The sequence below is a fragment of the Papaver somniferum genome, chromosome 7, assembly GCF_003573695.1.
Source record: "Papaver somniferum cultivar HN1 chromosome 7, ASM357369v1, whole genome shotgun sequence".
Classification (NCBI taxonomy): Eukaryota; Viridiplantae; Streptophyta; class Magnoliopsida; order Ranunculales; family Papaveraceae; genus Papaver; species Papaver somniferum.
The window spans coordinates 234255664-234274507 of record NC_039364.1 but is presented as its reverse complement, the minus strand read 5'-3'; the positions used below and the strand labels follow the sequence as shown (position 1 = coordinate 234274507).

General features: G+C 38.0%; 2 pseudogenes; one reads left to right on the top strand and one right to left on the bottom strand.

The window, feature by feature from the left end:
- Nucleotides 1-487: 487 nt before the first annotated feature.
- On the bottom strand, nucleotides 488-4675 carry LOC113299876 (annotated as a pseudogene).
- Nucleotides 4676-10949: 6274 nt separating this feature from the next.
- Nucleotides 10950-18533, top strand: LOC113296135 (annotated as a pseudogene).
- The last annotated feature ends 311 nt before the right edge of the window (nucleotides 18534-18844 follow it).

Genomic DNA, 18844 nt, shown 5'->3' with positions numbered 1-18844 from the left:
TAGATTTTGTCCCACCATTAAGTGACCTATATCACTAAACAATGATATATTTATAAAATTATCCTTTTAATTGATTATAAGAAATATAAGAAATATGCATAATTTGATAGACATGTTTATACTCGTTACGTAGGATTTTTAAAATGCTTTTGAATGGTATGAAGTTTGCGAACATCCGTGGTGTGGTTTGAAAGATAAATCATTTCAAAATTTCATTAGTTATTATCCATAAGGGCATAATTGTAAAAAATCCTTAACTATACCCTTTTCCCTTGTTTTCCTTAAAAATTGTGCAAATTTGAACTAGGTCACTTAATAGTGGGACGGGGAAAGTATTTCTCTACTAATTTATCACTATAATTTTTTTTAATCAATCATTAATGTTACTAATTAATCATTATCACTTAATCTAAGGGTAAATTTATTAAATACCCTTCATTTTGACACCCAATAAATATACCCTTATACAACAATATAAATACCCCTATCATTTAAATACCTTATTCATTAAAAAATAGATTACCTTAATACCCTCACTTACAATATTATTTTTCATTCAAAAATTTTATGCATTAAAAAATAGATTTTTCTATTATTTCACATTCACCAGCACCACCATTTCACCACCACCAACAGCACCGCCACCACCACCACTTATTAAATACAACCACCAATAATATTCCACTATCGCCACACACCACCACCATTATTGTTGTCGCCACCACCGCCGCCGCCATCAAAAAATTATCTAAAAAATCAAAAGTCCAAAAACATTTGTCAAATTTGGTTGTTGACTACCATTTCTATTGTTGATACACAAATATTGGTTGTTGACTCCCTAAACTAAGGTCAATTTCTATTTTTGATACACAAATATTTGTTATTGACTCCTTACACTAAAATCAATTTTTATTGTTGGTACACAAATATTTGTTGTTGATTCCACGTTTCCACTGTTTATACACAAACATTGGTTGTTGACTCCCTAAACTAAGGTCAATTATGTTGTTGATACACAAATATTTGTTGTTGACTCCTTACACTAAGATCAATTTCTATTGTTGATACACAAATATTGATTGTTGATTCCATTTTTCCATTGTTGATACACAAACATTGGATGTTGACTCCCTAAACTAAGGTCAATTTGTATTGTTGATACACAAATATTTGTTGTTGACTCCTTACACTAAGATCAATTTCTATATTTGATACACAAATATTGGTTGTTGATTACCATTTCTATTGTTGATACACAAACATTGGTTGTTGACTCCCTAAACATTGGTTGTTGAATCCAATAAAAGGGATCAACAACAATAGTTGATACTCGTGAAAGTTGAACATAAAGAGTAAGGTAACATAATTAGTGGTAGTAGTTACCTCAGAGTTTTCTCTGAAACCAAGAACTGATCTTCTTGTATTTATCATTCTTTCTCATTCGAACCTCACCACCACCACAACCACTATAACAACTTCCACTACCACCAGTACAATACCAAATAAACACAATTCACCTAAACCATTATCAGTAAACAATCGAAAGAAAATCAAAATCACAAGATGAAGAAGTATTGAAATGCATTTTTCCTCTACCCTTTTATATGTTTGCAAAAAAATTCATGAAAAGTACTTGAAGGGTTCATAAATTTTGACTTTTAATCTTAATTTTCTTATGGAGGGGGTACTGCAATACATTCTGAAGTGGGTCATTAGTGTGATAAGCTACAATCCATATATCCTGCCACCTTGGATAGTTCAACGCACATTTTAAGACTTGCTCATAGAGGGTGCCTGCTTAACATGTTACTACACGTGGAAGGAACTGTCAAGCACAATCTCTCTAGTTGATTATGTAGAGCCGTTTGGCACTTGATAAGTGGAAATGAAAAAGTTGCCAATTACAGTGACATCTAGCAGGTGATGCAATAGTCCAAGATGATTATGAACAAAAATGTCGACTTCATCGCCATACGGGAAGCAAAGAATCCTAGCAGTTACCATAAGAAAACATACAGTACTTCAAAATAGTCTAATTAACCTTGAAGTTAAACAACTTTTCGAAAACACACGTCTGACTTTTTCATCAGTCACACCTCAGAAGCACCGGAAGAGTAATGGGTAACCAAAAATCCTGCATGCATTTACCACCAACAACATATATAAATAGTGACATGGATTCAATTTCACATGTGGCTGGGATGGGCAGAAAGAGCAGAGACAATATGTATCATTATCAACTAAATTAAACTTTATGTAGTGTTCTTAAGTAATGCAAAGATTAAGCTTCTATGGACATAATCTAATTGCACATATAAACGCTAGTTGCAAACCTGTGATTAGCCTCATAAAAGTCTGTCTTTCCATCCATAGCTGGACGCAGAGAAACCTCAGACAACGATCTAGTTCCCTGCGCAGAAAATTTCACGTACCGAACAACCTCAATTTCTTCAACAGAATCTTGTTCGTTTAAATCAACAGGCATTTTAACACGCAAAACACCAGGTGGCCGTCGCCACCACCATCATTGTAGATATAGTATCTTCCTTCACCACCACCACCATCTTCTTCTAATAAAACACGGATTTGTCTCATAAAGATATTTGTGAAGCCCGTCAAAATTAAGGACATTTATATAATTTCCACGCAATCTAACCATATAAAGGTAGTTATGCCGTTTTCGAGAAAAGGCCGATAAAAAGTGATGAAATTTTTTAACTAGCGACTTTCATTTGGCACCTTTAAAAACCAAATTAAAAAAAAACGCCTCCCAATTGGATTCCCAAGAAAAAGCGCAAGATTCCCAATCGCTCCCACCTTCTGGGCCTCCCTCCGGTAGAGGTGGCGCACGCCACCGCCCAGCCACCCGTTAGCTTAATTGTTTATATAAAAGTATCATTGTCACGAAAGAGGCACTGACACGACATGTACCGCTTCTCTGTCAACATAACAAATAAAATACCTGAATTTTATAAGATAAAAGTATTCTGGAAATTGTGACGTTGTTTTGTGATCATGTCCAATTAGAGCCCTGCCCTGTTCAATGCATCTTCTGCTGAAACTCGAAACGTTTCTCGACTTAGCTTACAACTCGAAGGACCAACAGTCCCTTTTTAGTCCATTTTGGAAATACAGACAGATGATGCAAAAATCTCGCTTAGATGAAGTTCAAACTTGGCCATATCCTTCTCAAGAAATTTTGACGAAACCTCTATCCCTTCACCACGTTTTGTATCAATCATACAAATCAAGTTCTGGTTCGGCTCAACAACTGATTTAAATCAGTAGTTACCCAAACAGGCTTTCCCCATCCAAAATCAGCATCATAAAACCAGCTACCTATCCACAAGGCGTTGTCACCACCAACAAAACTTAGAAAGATTTTCTCAATGCAACCTTCATCACCCTTTACCTTGCATTTTTCTCCCCTCAACTGAGCTACTAATTCAGCTAACTGATCCCCGAGGACCTCTTGCCCCTCAACCTCATCATTCGTACTTGTTGTCGTTCCTCCTGGAGTTGCCGCCGTTGTAACTACCACACAGAGATTCCCAAATGACGCTTCAGGTAATGGTGGATCCATTTTCTTTCTGAAGCTCACCACATGATTTACCGTTGGTAAAAAACCATCGCTAGGAGCGGATTTTATGGCTGCCTTCCATACCAAAGCGGTAACTACATCAACCCTCGTTGGCCTACTGCTGCATTTGTAGTTGTCATGCATCGATACTAGTAACTTCTCACGCACAGAGTTTATCTTTACAGCGTCGAACACAAATCTTTTGCTGACACTATTTTCGTCATTAGGATGGGAAAGGGGTGTGGGTGGCACTTCTGATGGACATACCAGTTGTTCAGTAGGTGGGAAGAGAGCTGCCGCATCGAAAGAAGGAAGCAAATTCTGATTTCCGGTTAGTGCACCCCCACGACGAGCTGAGTAGGTGTTGCCTGCCCAATTACGAATGGATGTACTCATGGTGCATGCATCTGCAATCTTGTGTGATATACACAAAGAAATGGCAGTTCCACCACAATCGAACATGTTCACTTGAACAATCACCTGCACTTCCTTGACAAAATTCACAGAAACGACTTCGGACGGAAGAAGCAGACTTAATGGAAATTCATCTGGTTTCATCTTGAAGTCGCACAATCTAGCTTTGATTTTCACTTCATAAAACTCAACCCCTTGGTCGTTGAAGTTTACTACCATGTTATCTTTCAACCTGCCAGCCATTGGGTAAAAGTGAACTAGCGTTTCAGAGAGAGAGATCTCTTAAGCAAGCCAAGATCATCATGGAACTTACTAGCACCGGTACTATCAGCAGGGTAAAATAGAATGACTGGAGTATAAATTGGAGGCATATATTGATCGAAAAGTGAGATTGTTGAGATTATTAGTCCCACATTGTATTGGAATCTAAAATCGTGCGGTTTATAATTCCTTAGGCCCTCTCCACTCATTGCCAATTGGGTGTGAGTTGGACGCCCGTATTTTAATACAACCAAGCTCTGTATGAGACGTGAGACCCAGTAAGACCCAAGAAGGCAGGGCAGCCATACAACGGTCCATATAAGGTGTGGAGCTACTCCACTTGTTGCCAATTAGTTTTGAGTTGGATGCCCGTATTCTAACATGGTATTAGAGCAGACTATTTGCGACGAGTCATTTGACCACGCCTTTATTCCGGGTCACCCGATTTAATTGTCCACGTGTTAGACCCAACGAGACTACACGTGAGTCCCACATTGTATGGGCATCTAAAATCCTGCGGTTTATAATCCCTTAGAGCAACTGCAATGGACGAGTAAACCCAAATTTTCAGTCGAGTGGGCTGGCGTAGTGGGACGAACCATCGATCAAAATTTGATCAAAGAGTAAAATCCAAACCAAATTTGGTATGCGATCAAGACCAAATCCAAATATAGTCGGGCGTTGATATAATGTCCGCCTACACAAGGGGCGTTGATATAATCTCCGCCATTCATCGGGCGTTGATATAATGTCCGCTACACAAGGGACGTTGGTTAAATGTACGCCCGATGAGGCATTCATAAACTTAACGCGCGAAATGGGGCGTTCATATACTTAACTCCCCACTCCATTTTCAACTTCACAATTTATGAAACTTGCATGGGGCGGGCTTTATACCTCCGCCCCATTTTTTTTTTTTTTTTGTTTCTGAAGCGTATACTATACCAACGCCCCACGTCGGGCGTTATCTTTACCAACGCCCCACTCGGGCGTTATCTTTACGAACGCTCCACGTCGGGCGTTATCTTTACCAACGCCTGATCCCAGGCGTAATGTTTATCAACGCGCGACCAAATATACTCTTTTCCCACTACGCCACATGACGGACTAAACCCAAATTTGGTCTTTTTTTTTAGTCTTTGATCTTTGGTTATACTCGCACCACTGTGGACGCTCTTAGGGCCTCTCCACTCATTGCCAATTGGTTGTGAGTTGGACGCCCGTATTCTAATACAACCAAGCCATTAAGTATCTAGGAAAAGTTATTAGGAGAGATAGAAGAATATGCAACGACTGTTTTCTTCAATGCACCCATTAAACATTCAAGCCCGAAGAAAAGGGGAAAATTGTGTATACATATATCTCACCATCAGACACGTGTATATAGAAAGATACGTGGAAAGCATGCAGGCCAAGACATCAAAATACGATGCACTACGGAACACCAAATAAACCCCAAGGAGTTACTTTATCTCATCCCCAAAAGAAGCTAAGATCAACGGTGGAGAGAAAGTTAGCTGACACTGACGTGACAGGGGCAGAAGACACTTGTCTGACACGAGCAGGCATCTCAACTACCCTCATTAAACACTCTGAGCAGTATACGTGTCCATCAACCCGTGGGACGAGCGAGGATGTCTCTGCGTGATCAAGTGGCAAACGCAGACCTCTGCGTGATGGACACAAGACACTAGAAGATAAGGTTCCAACGGCCTTCAGAGATGGGTCCCACACTCTAACCCTATAAATACCCCCTCTCCACCAAGAGGAAGAGGGGCGAAAAAATCAGGAAGGGAAGGAGAGAGAGATTTCAAGTGTAAGTTAATCCTTTAGAAGAGAAAATACATGTAAACCCAAAAGTCACTCGACTACTCTTGTAACCGTGAAGAACATAGTGAAACAACCAACCCCGTGGACACGTAAACCTCGGTCTCGTTTATATTTCAGCACTTTATATTTGCCTAACCCCATGGATCTTTACTTGTATGTATTGTTTTCTTTGTTTTTACCTATATCTCATGCACAAACGCCCCGCATGGAGTTGTTAGATGAGGCTGTGATAAACACGAAGGTTTTGAGCCAAGGAATCAACACTAAGATATCATCATCACAAATCACTCTAGATTACGATAATTGGTTGTGAGCATTCGGATGCCTTCGTGAATTTGAGTGTTCACAAAAACAACGCTAGACATTGCTGCCATATCCTCCTGATCCTCTTGATTGTTGTTTACAAGAACATTGATCGAATTTATACGCGTGATCATCAACTGAACTTATCCAGATATATATAGGGCGGCTGGCAAGTGAAGGCAGAGGACAAAGTTAGTTGGTGCACGAGAAACTCGTGGTCTCCCTCTTTTTTCCCTGTACAAAGACGATGTTTCAAAGTCATCAATCATGCGTTTAATAGATGCAACAATCTTTTTCACCTTATCTTATCATTTCCACTGATATTGTACAATAATAATGATTAAATCCATTAAATATTGTTTTTGAATCAACGCTAAAGTGATTGTAATGTTTGATAAAAGTAGCAACCTCAATCATTAAATCCATTAAATATTGTTCATTTTTTTTATGGCTTTTAAATAATTTGGACGAAGGAAGATGACCGACTGTGCACCCCGACTAGCTAGTCATGGCCCTCGTAAGTGCGCAAATCTCGAGTAGTTTTCTTAAAATGACATTGAGGTGTGCCCAATTAAAGAAATTATCATTTGCAACATTGCTAATAAGGGTATCAAATTTCTTGGAGGTATACCAATATACACATAAGACAAGAAAATAACTCTCTTAGGGTTAGTACACCCCCAACCAAATTTGTTCCCCGTTAGCAGCCACTAAAATTTAGAACACCAAGCTTTTTTCATTTCACTTACCACAAATTGATTTTTTTCTCTACAATCTTTCTTTAACACAATGATCACACCACATGAACAGTAGTTTCATTCCTACATAACAGAAACCATGATTCCTGTTATTCATATGAGAATTATAAGTCATTGATTTACTGTACTCAGAGATTTGGTAGAAATCTAGAGACTTGGAAACTTGGAGAATATTTGTTTTTGAGAGCACAATCATTTTTCTTTTAAATTTATTTGAGTTGGTGACCAAGTAACCGATCATTTGCTGAGTAAACCAGTAACGAGATTGCAGAGAAAATAAAATGAATGTGGGATGAGTGAAATAAAATGAATGAAAACATAGGCATACGCCAACAATGAGATTTATTTCGACAATGAACACGTATTTTACCAGGTATTCATGGTACTTTTATTTGTATTATAACGTGCTTAGTAAAATAACCGGGACAAGTTTTGATTTTTTATTAGATATTACACATTTTTTGTCTCAACAAATCACAGAGACTGTTTACGAATATTAATTTTTTGTCTTTACAAATCTTAAAGACTTTCTAATATACTCTCAGAGAATCATTAAAAATCTCTGTATTCTTAGAGAATCTCCAGGAACTTAAATAAAAAATATATGAAAGTTTATATGAATCTCAATTTTTTGTCTTTACAAGAACAATTTTCTTCGTTCTATTCTTGACCCATATTACCATCATGTTTAGGGGAATTCTCAAATTGACAATTACAAACCATAATTGATTGATCGAAATTCAATAGACATCAATAAGATGAATTAGCATGAACCCGTAACCTCGAGTGGAGAAGATCTATGGCAATTTCAAAATTCTGCTTAGGCTTCTAATCAAATCCCTAATTTCTTCAAACCTTAATACAAATCTATAAACTCAACTGGTTAGTATTTAGAAGAAGGTAATATTAAAAACAATTAGATGATTAGCAGGCGAACTACAATCACACTTCAAAGCCGATGACGATGAAGAAGAAGGTACTGTTGGAAACCACGAAAGGAATTTTTTGTTCCCGTTACAGTGGTGGCATTTTATATATTTTGAAAAAACCAGTGACACTTTCTTATACCAGAAATTGAAAGTGTGGCATTTCTTTAGGTTTTACCTATTTCCTATTCCCATTTCTCCTAATTCCTATCCCAACTACATATAATATATTTTTATATAACTCTGGGTAAATAAAACTCACTTCCTTACTTTCCATTTTAAAAGAACAGGCTGGAACATCATTATCAAATCATCATTTTCATCATATTTGAAAATGAATTACAAAACTTATTTTTATTCCCGTAATAATATGATAGCATGTTGACAAAATTGGTGATGATCGGTTACATTGCAAACCTAATTAAATACTGATAATCCAATTATATGATTCCATCTTAATTTCACTTTTATACACCCATTCGCATTTCGCATCTCGCACCAATACAAAAGATCAATAAAGAATGCAATGTGAATTGCTGATTTTATGGTTGATTACAGGCATCATTCTTTTCAATTTTAGTATAAAACCATCATTAGATGGATCATTAAAAGAACACAGTTGTTGCATAATCTACGGATGTCAGTAGTGGTTCCGAGGAAGAAAATAAAGATGTTAGCAGATAGTAGTGGTATTGATCTGGGATTAGATACTAGAGAAAGGGGATGAAGGAAGACGGTGATGAAAAATCTACCTCTAAACGTTTTTTTCCTTTTTTTGTTATGTATATATGTCGATGATCTGTTTCTTTCCACTTATTCCCAAACAGCGAATAGTATAGGATGGCAACGTGATGATCGAGTAAATGAGTCCAGAGCCCTATTTGTAACAGTAACTTTTAATGGCTATAATTAAACCAGTAAAAATACGAATAGTAATCAAAGTTCTAATCCCTCCTTCAAGTTCGAATCTTCTCTTTTTATGAAGCATTCGTTGAAGATCTAACGTGTATGTAAAAGGTATTTTCTCAACAACTCAGAAATTGAATTAAAACATTCATGACAAAAGCAATGGCAAGCTTTTATAGTTAAAATGGTATATTTATTAATGAAAACGATGGGAAGAAGATGAATATTCAACCTAACAAATATAATAGAATTACAGTTAATTATTTTCGGAAACTTGCTTAATTATTCATGATTTCATTCTTAGGACGAATATTCTTCGTATTCCCTTTGACTTCTCAAAGATTGAGCCAAACACAAACTAACACTAAATTAAGTCTCACATCATCTATAAGGAGGGCCGTTAGATACATGGGATCACACGGTTAAAAAGTTTTGTTTTGTTTGTCAAGGCATCCCGACCCTTTTAAAATTCCCAACGTTTGCGGAAACAAAGGAACGATTGCAGCCGGGCGATCTAAACTTGAGCCAAGACCTCACCCATACAGCCAAGGTCAGCACTCAGCAGCGCACTACTGAGGAGCGGTTTCGAATGCTGCCTTCTAAAGGGTAACTAAGTAATTTCCGCTCATCTCCCATCGTTTAGATCTACGCCTACTTTCTTCTCTCTTTACTATTCTTATTTCTTATCCTCTTCTCTTCCTTCTCCATCAGAATTTTTTCCACCGCCGCCGCCACCACCACTCCCGTCTGAAATGGGATACATACTCCAAATCAATACCCACCCAGAAGGATTCTCGATCTCAACCTAACCTATCTAGTCACAAAAACCAGCTGCAAGAGAAATATGCTTGTAAATCAATGATAGCCAAATGAAATGAAAATTGATCAGTAAATAAAATTGAAGAAGATCTAAGAGCACAAGCACAGATCGTTTGACTGGGCATGGGAAGAATTTAAATCTGTATTTAAAAACAAGATCGTGCGTTGATTTTTGGTTTGGCAGTTTTCTTCAAACCAGGTATTGATTTGTGGTGATGTTTGATTTTTTTGATGTGAATTTTGATTTTGGATTGTGAGATGCTTCTGGTAGAATTTGTTAATGCAATTTGAACTACTGAAAAAACAACGATTAGTTTGAGATTTAACATTTTTAAGTAAATGAGATCTAACATTTCACACATCACATTAGACATTGATTTTAAAATATCTCCATGATTGTTACTCTAAGTGTCTGAAATGTTAAATCTCAGTTACTTAAAAATGTTAAAATCTCCATAGAGTAGATGAAATGGTAAAGTATATGAATCAGACATTAGCTCAAACTACGAACATTTATCCTAGGATCTCCTCAGAATTGTGTTTTAAGGCCAATAGCTCCTAAAGGTTGGGGATGTTTCATAAAAAATCCCCTTGATTTGCCCCCACTCAGTGAGTTGCATGTATTGTTGTTAAAGGAGTTGCTTGTAAGAAAAATGTTTCCAACCGGCGGATGATTTCTTAAATTGAGAAGCCCCGGTTTCTTATCCTTGGCAGAGCTCATAAGTATCGACGGGTGTTTAATCATTTATCAATTTTGATTTTCTATTTCAGCAGGTTGTTACCATTTACATTTTGCTATCATTCATCAGTTTCAGTTTAACTTATACTGGATGATAGAAAGATCTTTAATGCACCTTCTAAAGTGATCTTTTATTATTAGATATCTTTTTCTTTCAGTTCGTTTTTATTTTTTTTGTTCTTAATATGCTCCAGAGCATGTAGATAAAATTAAAATCAAACAAAACAATCTATGGATTAGTCAAATGGGAGTGTATTCAGTATCTGCAGAAATCGTGTCTAACACTTCATACCTGTGTTGGAATTTGGATAACAAGACACATGTTTAGATCCATATTTCATAGTTATGGACTGGGTTTGTTTCCATGAATTTTTGTTCTTCGTTTCTCACTCTTTTTTTATTTTATTTAGGAAATGGATCATTTGAAGATGGCAGTAGCGAAGATAGTTTCTTATCATCGCAATGTCTTATTGGTAGAGCATATCTCTTGTCGTCAATATCAAGAGTCCTCTGTTAGAGCATATAGCACGCTGCACAGGTGCACAAATGGTTCCTTGCGTTGATCATCTTTCGTCTCAAAAGCCGGGTTATTGTGATTTGTGAAGCATTCCATGTGGAGAAGTCTCTTGAAGCACATGGGAGTGCTGGGCAGAGAGGAGAAAATTTGGCGAAGATGCTTATGTTCTTTGAAGAGTGCCCCGAGCCATTGGGTTATACTGTAAGTTCTGTAACTTATTACAGTTCAATTTTCTTAATTTATCGGAATATTGTCTGGGTCTTGTAAACTTCAATTAAATGCATAACACATCCAAAATGCCTATACCTTTGATCAGGATTAGTGTTAGATTTTGAGGAGAACTTCTATTTGCTGAAATACTTACTGCGCGCCGGCAGATTGCAATAAAAGTGGCAAAATCAAGACGTCACATTGGAGATCGCGGAGAGTTGCTTCAGAAGGAGAAGGTTGAATTTGAGGTATGATAGTTTTCTAATTATTCAGGTCATGTAGGTGTTTGATTTCTGGCTGAAGTAAAAGTGATATATTGCTAATCATGGAAGAAATGTGACCTTTGTCTCATTTCCCACTGTATTTTTTCTGGCCTGATCTGACATAGAATTAGTTAGACCGTGAATCTTCTGTTTCTTATACTTTCTTTTCATTCACTGAACATTCTGTTTTGACCATGACACAGGAATCTCTCCAGAAATTCTAAATTGGGGGAAAAGGAAAGGCGAGATAACGACCGATATACATTAATGATTGGGAGTGCAGTTTGCTCTTCCATTCATTTGTGTGGGGACACCGACTGCTACGTGCAATAAAATCATAGCAGCAGCCTCCAGGAAGCGGTCAACAGCTCTATATAAAAATGTACGGAGGAGTCTGTAAGTACTACAGAGAAGCTTGTATCCAAAATCTCAGCTTCCAAGCAAGGTGGTAAAGACTCCCAGTTTTGACCCCACACTTTCAGATGCAAGATAATCTGGAAGGAAGTGGTGAGCAGGTGGATTTATTCGAGCTTAAGTTTAAATGCCCCAGCTGATCCTTTAGAAACTACATGTGTGGAGGGAAATATCGGAGGGTCAGTTTTGATTGTAGTGAACCTCGATGCAGCATGGACTGGTGAAAACGTGCCAGGGAGTTCGATACTGGAAGTAAAGGGTTCTGCACATACAGAAGTGCCAGCTGATTCATTGCTCAAAGGAGAAACAGAAACGGAGAGGTTAAAGTTGGAAAAGCGTTTAGAAGACCAGGTTATGGCTGAGACGACTACACAGGATGGATTGGGATGATTCCCTTCCTGAACCTCTACCGCTCTTACAACAAGAGTTCTTCAGAGAACAACACTTCAAAGCTTGAGCGCCTCAATAATTATAATCCTGTTTTTGTCTCGTTATTTAATGAATTGGAACGCGAGGGCAGGTCTAGATTTTTTCTTCCTATTGGTGCAAGTGAAACTATTGTTATGACGACAAGGCAACAAGTATCGCTGGAAGCTCAGATGTCTGATGAGTGGTAGAGGCCCAAGGATGGTACATAATCTTTAGTTCTTTTGCCCCTTTATGATTCAGTTAATTCATGCTTAAGTGAAGCGGCCTCTGAATCATTTATAAGTCTTGGGTCTATGGATCGGAGCATTTTATTCATGACTGGTGCTCGGAGCACTATGATTTCAGATCCACTCGTGTATACAAAGGCGTCGCATGTTAGAGTGGCATTCAGTGACGATGGTCCACTTGGGAAGGTGAAGTATGCTGTGACCTGTTATGCAAAGGGGTTTGAAGCCTTAAGGAGGACATATTGCCCATCTGAGCTCGACTCGTAATGTCCCTTAGTCGGTTCAGTGATTGGAATGCTCAGGGTGGTAAATCACTGGAAAGGGCTAACCATGACAGAATTAGAGTCATTTATCAAGTTTGCACCAGAGTATTTTAAGTATCTATCTGAATCAATCGGCACAAGAAGCCCAACTTTCCCTGCGAAGATTCTGGGGGTCTATTAGGTACGTTCACTGTTTTTTCAAATTCAACATCCTTTACTGCGACCTTAAAAGTTTTCTTTTTTTTTTTGTGACTCCAAGCTGAGAAAAACTTAAATGCTACATTATGTTGATGATTTTCAAATCATGCTTCAGAATTACTGTACATCATCTCAACCATTTGGACACTCTTAGGTCAAACTAATCAATCAAGTGATCTCAACCATCCTGTACGGCTGTACACATCCTATTCTCTGGTCATGGGTGTTAACTATCCAAACTACTTTTGTAAGTGTGATGGTACAATGTAGCCAAGACCTGGTTGAAATTGCAAAACTTTTGAGCTAATAGCAAATGCTGAACTTTATCTTTTGTCTGCGTTTAAATATTAATGTCCTTCCGAACTGATAATATTGATGTTGAATCTCGATTGCTACTTCTTTTATGTTCAATGATATTAATGATGACGATACGTCAACATGTTTTATGTGATTAAACTTGAACTGACAGCATTTTATTCAACTAGGTAACTTCTATATGAATGTTGGCTGCAGAATCTGCTTTAGGGGTGTTACAGGAAGGCTCTAATATGGAAACATATTGGGGTGCTTCAAAGAAGTCGTGGTCTGGGTTAGTGTTGATATTTCTCTCTCATCTAGATGTTCCGCTAATATATCACTTTGAATATGTAACTGTATATCCTTCTCATTTACTTTCTTTAAAACACACAGGTTTTCTCCCCAGAATGTGCAAATGGAAGTGTGATGCAGGTCGACTTGGTCTCTTCAAGTCTATCCCTAGCATCCCCGAACTTGACAACATGAAGGTGTCCTGTGACGTAAACTGTTATACATAAAGCTGCTAAGCGTAAACATTTAACTGGTAGATAAGAAAGTTGAGATTTTTTTTTGTTACTATTGACGAGTTCATCAGCTGTTAAGAGCATACAGTAAAACTGGTAGATAGGTCAGTACAGTACAAGACCCTAACCTGATAGTGGAAATGTTATAGTTCAGAAATCTAGTGAATAGGAAAAAAAAATACATTTGCTAGCAGTAGTCATGTAATGTACCCAGAGTAGCACTAGGATGATGCTATTGTTGGAAGTAAGTAATATAACGCTCCCTGGTTGCCTTGAAATTTCGTGTGATCACAGACGAGACCTTCGAATCATGAGCTAGCAGTAGTCATGTAATGTGCGCAGAGTAGCACTAGGATGATGCTATAACTGGGAGTAAGTAATGGACGGACATCAAAAGCAACGCTTATTGGTTGCCTTGAAATTTCGTGCAATCACAGCCAAGATCTTCAAATCACGACGCCTCTTCCTTCCCTTCACTGGTAAATGAACAAACCCTTCATAACGATCTCTGTCCATTATCTCTAGTAGTAGCAAATGGAGCTTGTGATATTGAATCCACTCAAAGCCTGGCCTAGGAACTGTGATCACTGATTTTCCAGCTACCTGGATGGTATTTGCTAGGTAGTCTGCCCCAAAATTAGCTTCCCTGGGCATAGGAGTGAAACTAATATCCTTCCAGCCCCACTTCCCATTTGAAACAATGAGCTGTGCTTCAATTGTTAGCATGATTTTCTGATATATCCATAATAATTTCTCGCTGCAAAGATTTGTCTTGTAAAGCGACTCCAGATCGTGCCTAAGATCCCACAAAACGTCACTTCTCAATATATCAATAAAAAAGTCATTATCTGTAGAAATTTCAAGGGGGAACCATGTACTCCCCCCAATCGTTTTCAGAGCAGATGCTATTATCAACATTTCGTATCCCCTTACGTCGTAATCTAAATCTTTTGAAAACATGACCTCTCCGGTACAAACCGCTTTCATCTGTGAATCCCTGATTAAGAATCCTCCACCGGCCCTTAACAGTTTGAGAGTAATCTTTTCACGTTTTAGACTAGAATCGGTTGTCATTCTATACCATCCTTTCTTTGCTGATCTACCTCTTATGATAAATTTGACGTTTTCAGAGTTCAACTCGTGAGGTGGTGGTGGTAACCAGAAAGGTGGCACGGTAAGATATGGAATGCTTTTGAATGCGTACTTGGAGCGGTTGTACCTCTTCCCGTACAGCGGGACTGACCCAGTTAAAGCTGTTATTGGATCGGATCGTCGACTCAGAAACAGGTAACTCAGATGTTCGTTAACTTCCACGACACGTGGAAACTCAGTGCTGAAAATCTTAGTGTACTTGTAGGTCGAATATGCATCGTATGGATATGATGTAGATGTAGATGTAGATGTAGATGAAATTACGGCTAAAGAAGATGAAGACGAGGAGGACATCAAAGCAATTTGTAATGAATATCCAGAAAACGGCGAAGAAAGTAACGACAATGAATTTGTTGAGGTAATTAAAGATGACGACGATGGTGATTGAGTAAGATAAATCACTCTCGGCAAAGAAGATGAAGAAAAAGTACAAGAAATAACCTTTCTTTGCACAGAGATTGATGATGATGACGATGAAGAAAGTAACGACAATGAATTTGTTGAGGTAATTAAAGATGACGATGATGGTGATTCAGTAAGATAAATCACTCTCGGCAAAGAAGATGAAGAAGAAGTAGAATAAAACACTTTTCTTTGCACAGAGATTGATGATGATGACGATAAAGAACATGTTGAAGTTGAAATCATGATTGAAGACGACGACGATGACGATGACGATGAACCAATTGGGGAAGATAAAGAATCAAGAAACATTAATTTTCTACAAAAAAATCTGAAAAATCCCATTCCGTCGGTAACAGAGATGATGATCGATAACGACTTCCCAAATTTACATTCAGATGATTTTTCTTCGCTAGGGTTTCCGATTTAAAACCGTGGAATTCTCAATTTCTAATTTTGTGGTTTTTTGCTTTATCTTGGAAAGCTGTGGTTTCCTTAATCCTTAATCTTTATAATATCATCCGGAGTTTAGATTTAAGTCGGTTTTGACTCATAGTTGCTAATTTGTGTTTGTTTTTTTTTTTATACTCCTAATTTTGATCAGGGATGTCTTTACTTGGCCACAGTGATTTTCATCAGGCTTAAGCACAGGGGATTTGTGGGCAGGGAGGATAGAAATTGCTACTTGTGTTCATTAAAGGGTGCCCCAAGTTGTAAGTTCTGTTACTTTTAATTTCATTGGAGTAGTGTTAGTGTCATGTAGACTTCATTGCAACCCATAAGTTGAACATCTCATCTAGGGTGATGCTTCCTTAAACTGTTAGCTTCTATTCATTGAAAATTTAGCCCCTCAATGATTATAATGTCTCATTTTTATGAATTGGTACGCTAAGGAGGGTCTAGATTTCTTCTTCCTATTTGGGTGCAATTGTGCCAATTTAAGACTTGATTTAAGCTGAGAAATTCTTACACTCTACATTGTCAATCGAGTATAGCATCTCAACCATTTGAACATTCTTAGTCTTAGGTCAAATTAATCAACCGAGTCATCTCTACCATCCTGTAAGCATCCTATTTTTTGGTCATGAGCGTTAACTATCCAAAAAACTTTTGTAAATTTGATGACTCTGTTGAAATGGCAAAACTTTTGAGCTAATAGCAAATGTTAAACCTTTATCTTTCGCGTGCATTGAAATAACAATGTCTTTCGAAACTGACAATTTTTTTTTCTGGCTATACATAATATATCTCCATCACTTCATATTACTATTTATGGAGTTATTGAACTTCATCTCTTGTTTCTCGGAAGGTTACATCAAAGCATCTTGAAGGAGGGAATGAACAGAAAGTGGATGTTGGTTATGGAGAAGCTTTTGTTCAAACGCAATGTTACAAGGCTATATAACCGGAAAGGATCATCTATATGACCTGAAAGGATCGTCCAGGTTATGGTATAATCCAGATGCAAGTGGGAGCAATAAGGTTCATCCGGATCAGAACCTGATTGAAGTGATGCCAACTTCTCCGATTTTTCTTGGAAACAAAGCAAAGATATCGCGTGGGAGAGCTGTCTGGAATGATACTCCCTTTCTTAAAGTAAGCCTATCAACTAACAGCCAGTTCAGTTAATGAGATTAATGATGACGATGATGATATGAACGACGACTATCTTACGTTTTTTTTTCTTCGTGGCAGTCGATTGATGTGATGATTACTCGTTACTGGTGGGTGCGGACGAGGAGAAGAGTGTGTCCATGGCATCATAGATTTGACAAGGCAGTACACTTTGAACAAGCACCTTGAGAAATGGGTCAAGTGCTTCGGTTTTTTTTAGGAGGTTCGAAAAATGAGTCCTCCTCACCGTAGTCTCGCCAAAGCAGTACAAGAAGCGGTTCAGAAAAGCTATGTCGAGGTATTTCCTTATGGTCCCAATTCAGTGGTCCCCTCCAACTACAATTCCCAGTCGGATCTGGATAGCTTGCATGTTGTAGGAACTTCTCATGATTGAAAATACAGTATGAGCCACTGAAGGTGATAACCTGTGCATAATTCGGCAACTCAAGCTTAGAATGGCATATATCCTTGTCTCCGTCTGAGCCCTTGAGAAAATTTGTTTGTTTCCTCCTTTTTTAGAGAATCTGTTGATTTGTTGAAATAACAGTTTTCACATCCCAATAAGGTTATTTTGGGGTTTTCATTAATTTGGTTTACCTTTCAGAAGAAGAAATTCTGCACGGCCTTCTCCCAGATTCGCTCTTGAATTGAATGACTTATGCAATGTCTTGACGGATTTTTTGTGGGTCACAGGTTTGCCATTGTAATTGTGGATTGTGCTCTTTATAGGACAGATTTCTCTGGAAGGGGAGAACTGTCAGCTAGGCAAATGCATCGTGCGAAATTTTTAAGGAGCATGCAGAAGTTGGCTGTTCACTGTTGAGGTAGAACCCATAACTGCAACTCCTCATAGAAATCTATCCACTGCTCTGTTTAGCATCTGAGAGATCTTCTCTTAGCAGTTATTGTTGGGGGTTGCTGCTCTGTTGTTGTCGTTGTAGGTCGGTAATGCTGTAGTTACTACCAACCAAGCTGTTGCGCAAGTTGATGGTTCTGCTATCTTTGCTGGGACACAAATTAAACATGATGGCTCATGCTTCTACAACAAGGTATGTTCTTTATGATGGGTCTCTATACCTTTCAAGTGCATTTTTTTCCGATTAATAACACTGTACAGACGGTAACAAAAATTATATGTCAGACTACCACTGCGTAAAGGGAGGGCAGAGGAGCGTATCTCTAAAATAATCAGCTCTCCATGTTTAGCAAAAGCTGAAGCATGGTTTCAGATATCCGCAGAAGACGTCAAGGACTGACTGATTGGCAATTGAAAACCATTCACTCTTTCTTACTCCACCAAGTCATGCAATTGCACTTTCTACCTAATCCGAAGAATCCAAGAAGTTGTATATCTGGAATTTAGTTTGTGCAGGGATGGTTCAATGTATAGTCACTATTGTCTTAACCGATTTATCTTCGACGTTAATCTTTCTTGTTTGTTCGTAATGTCTTTATATGAAAATGAGCTCGAAAATTTTTGCATCCCAGCCATCACGATTCAAACGGCATATGACGGAAATTTGTAGGGTTATCTATTCATCTTCCTTCGCTTTTAATCCCTAAGAGCGTCCACAGTGGTGCGAGTATAACCAAAGACTAAAAAAAAAGACCAAATTTGGGTTTAGTCCGTCATGTGGCGTAGTGGGAAAAGAGTATATTTGGTCGCGCGTTGATAAACATTACGCCTGGGATCAGGCGTTGGTAAAGATAACGCCCGAATGGGGCGTTGGTAAAGATAACGCGTGAGTGGGGCGTTGGTATAGTATACGCTTCAGAAACAAAAAAAAAAAAAAAAAAA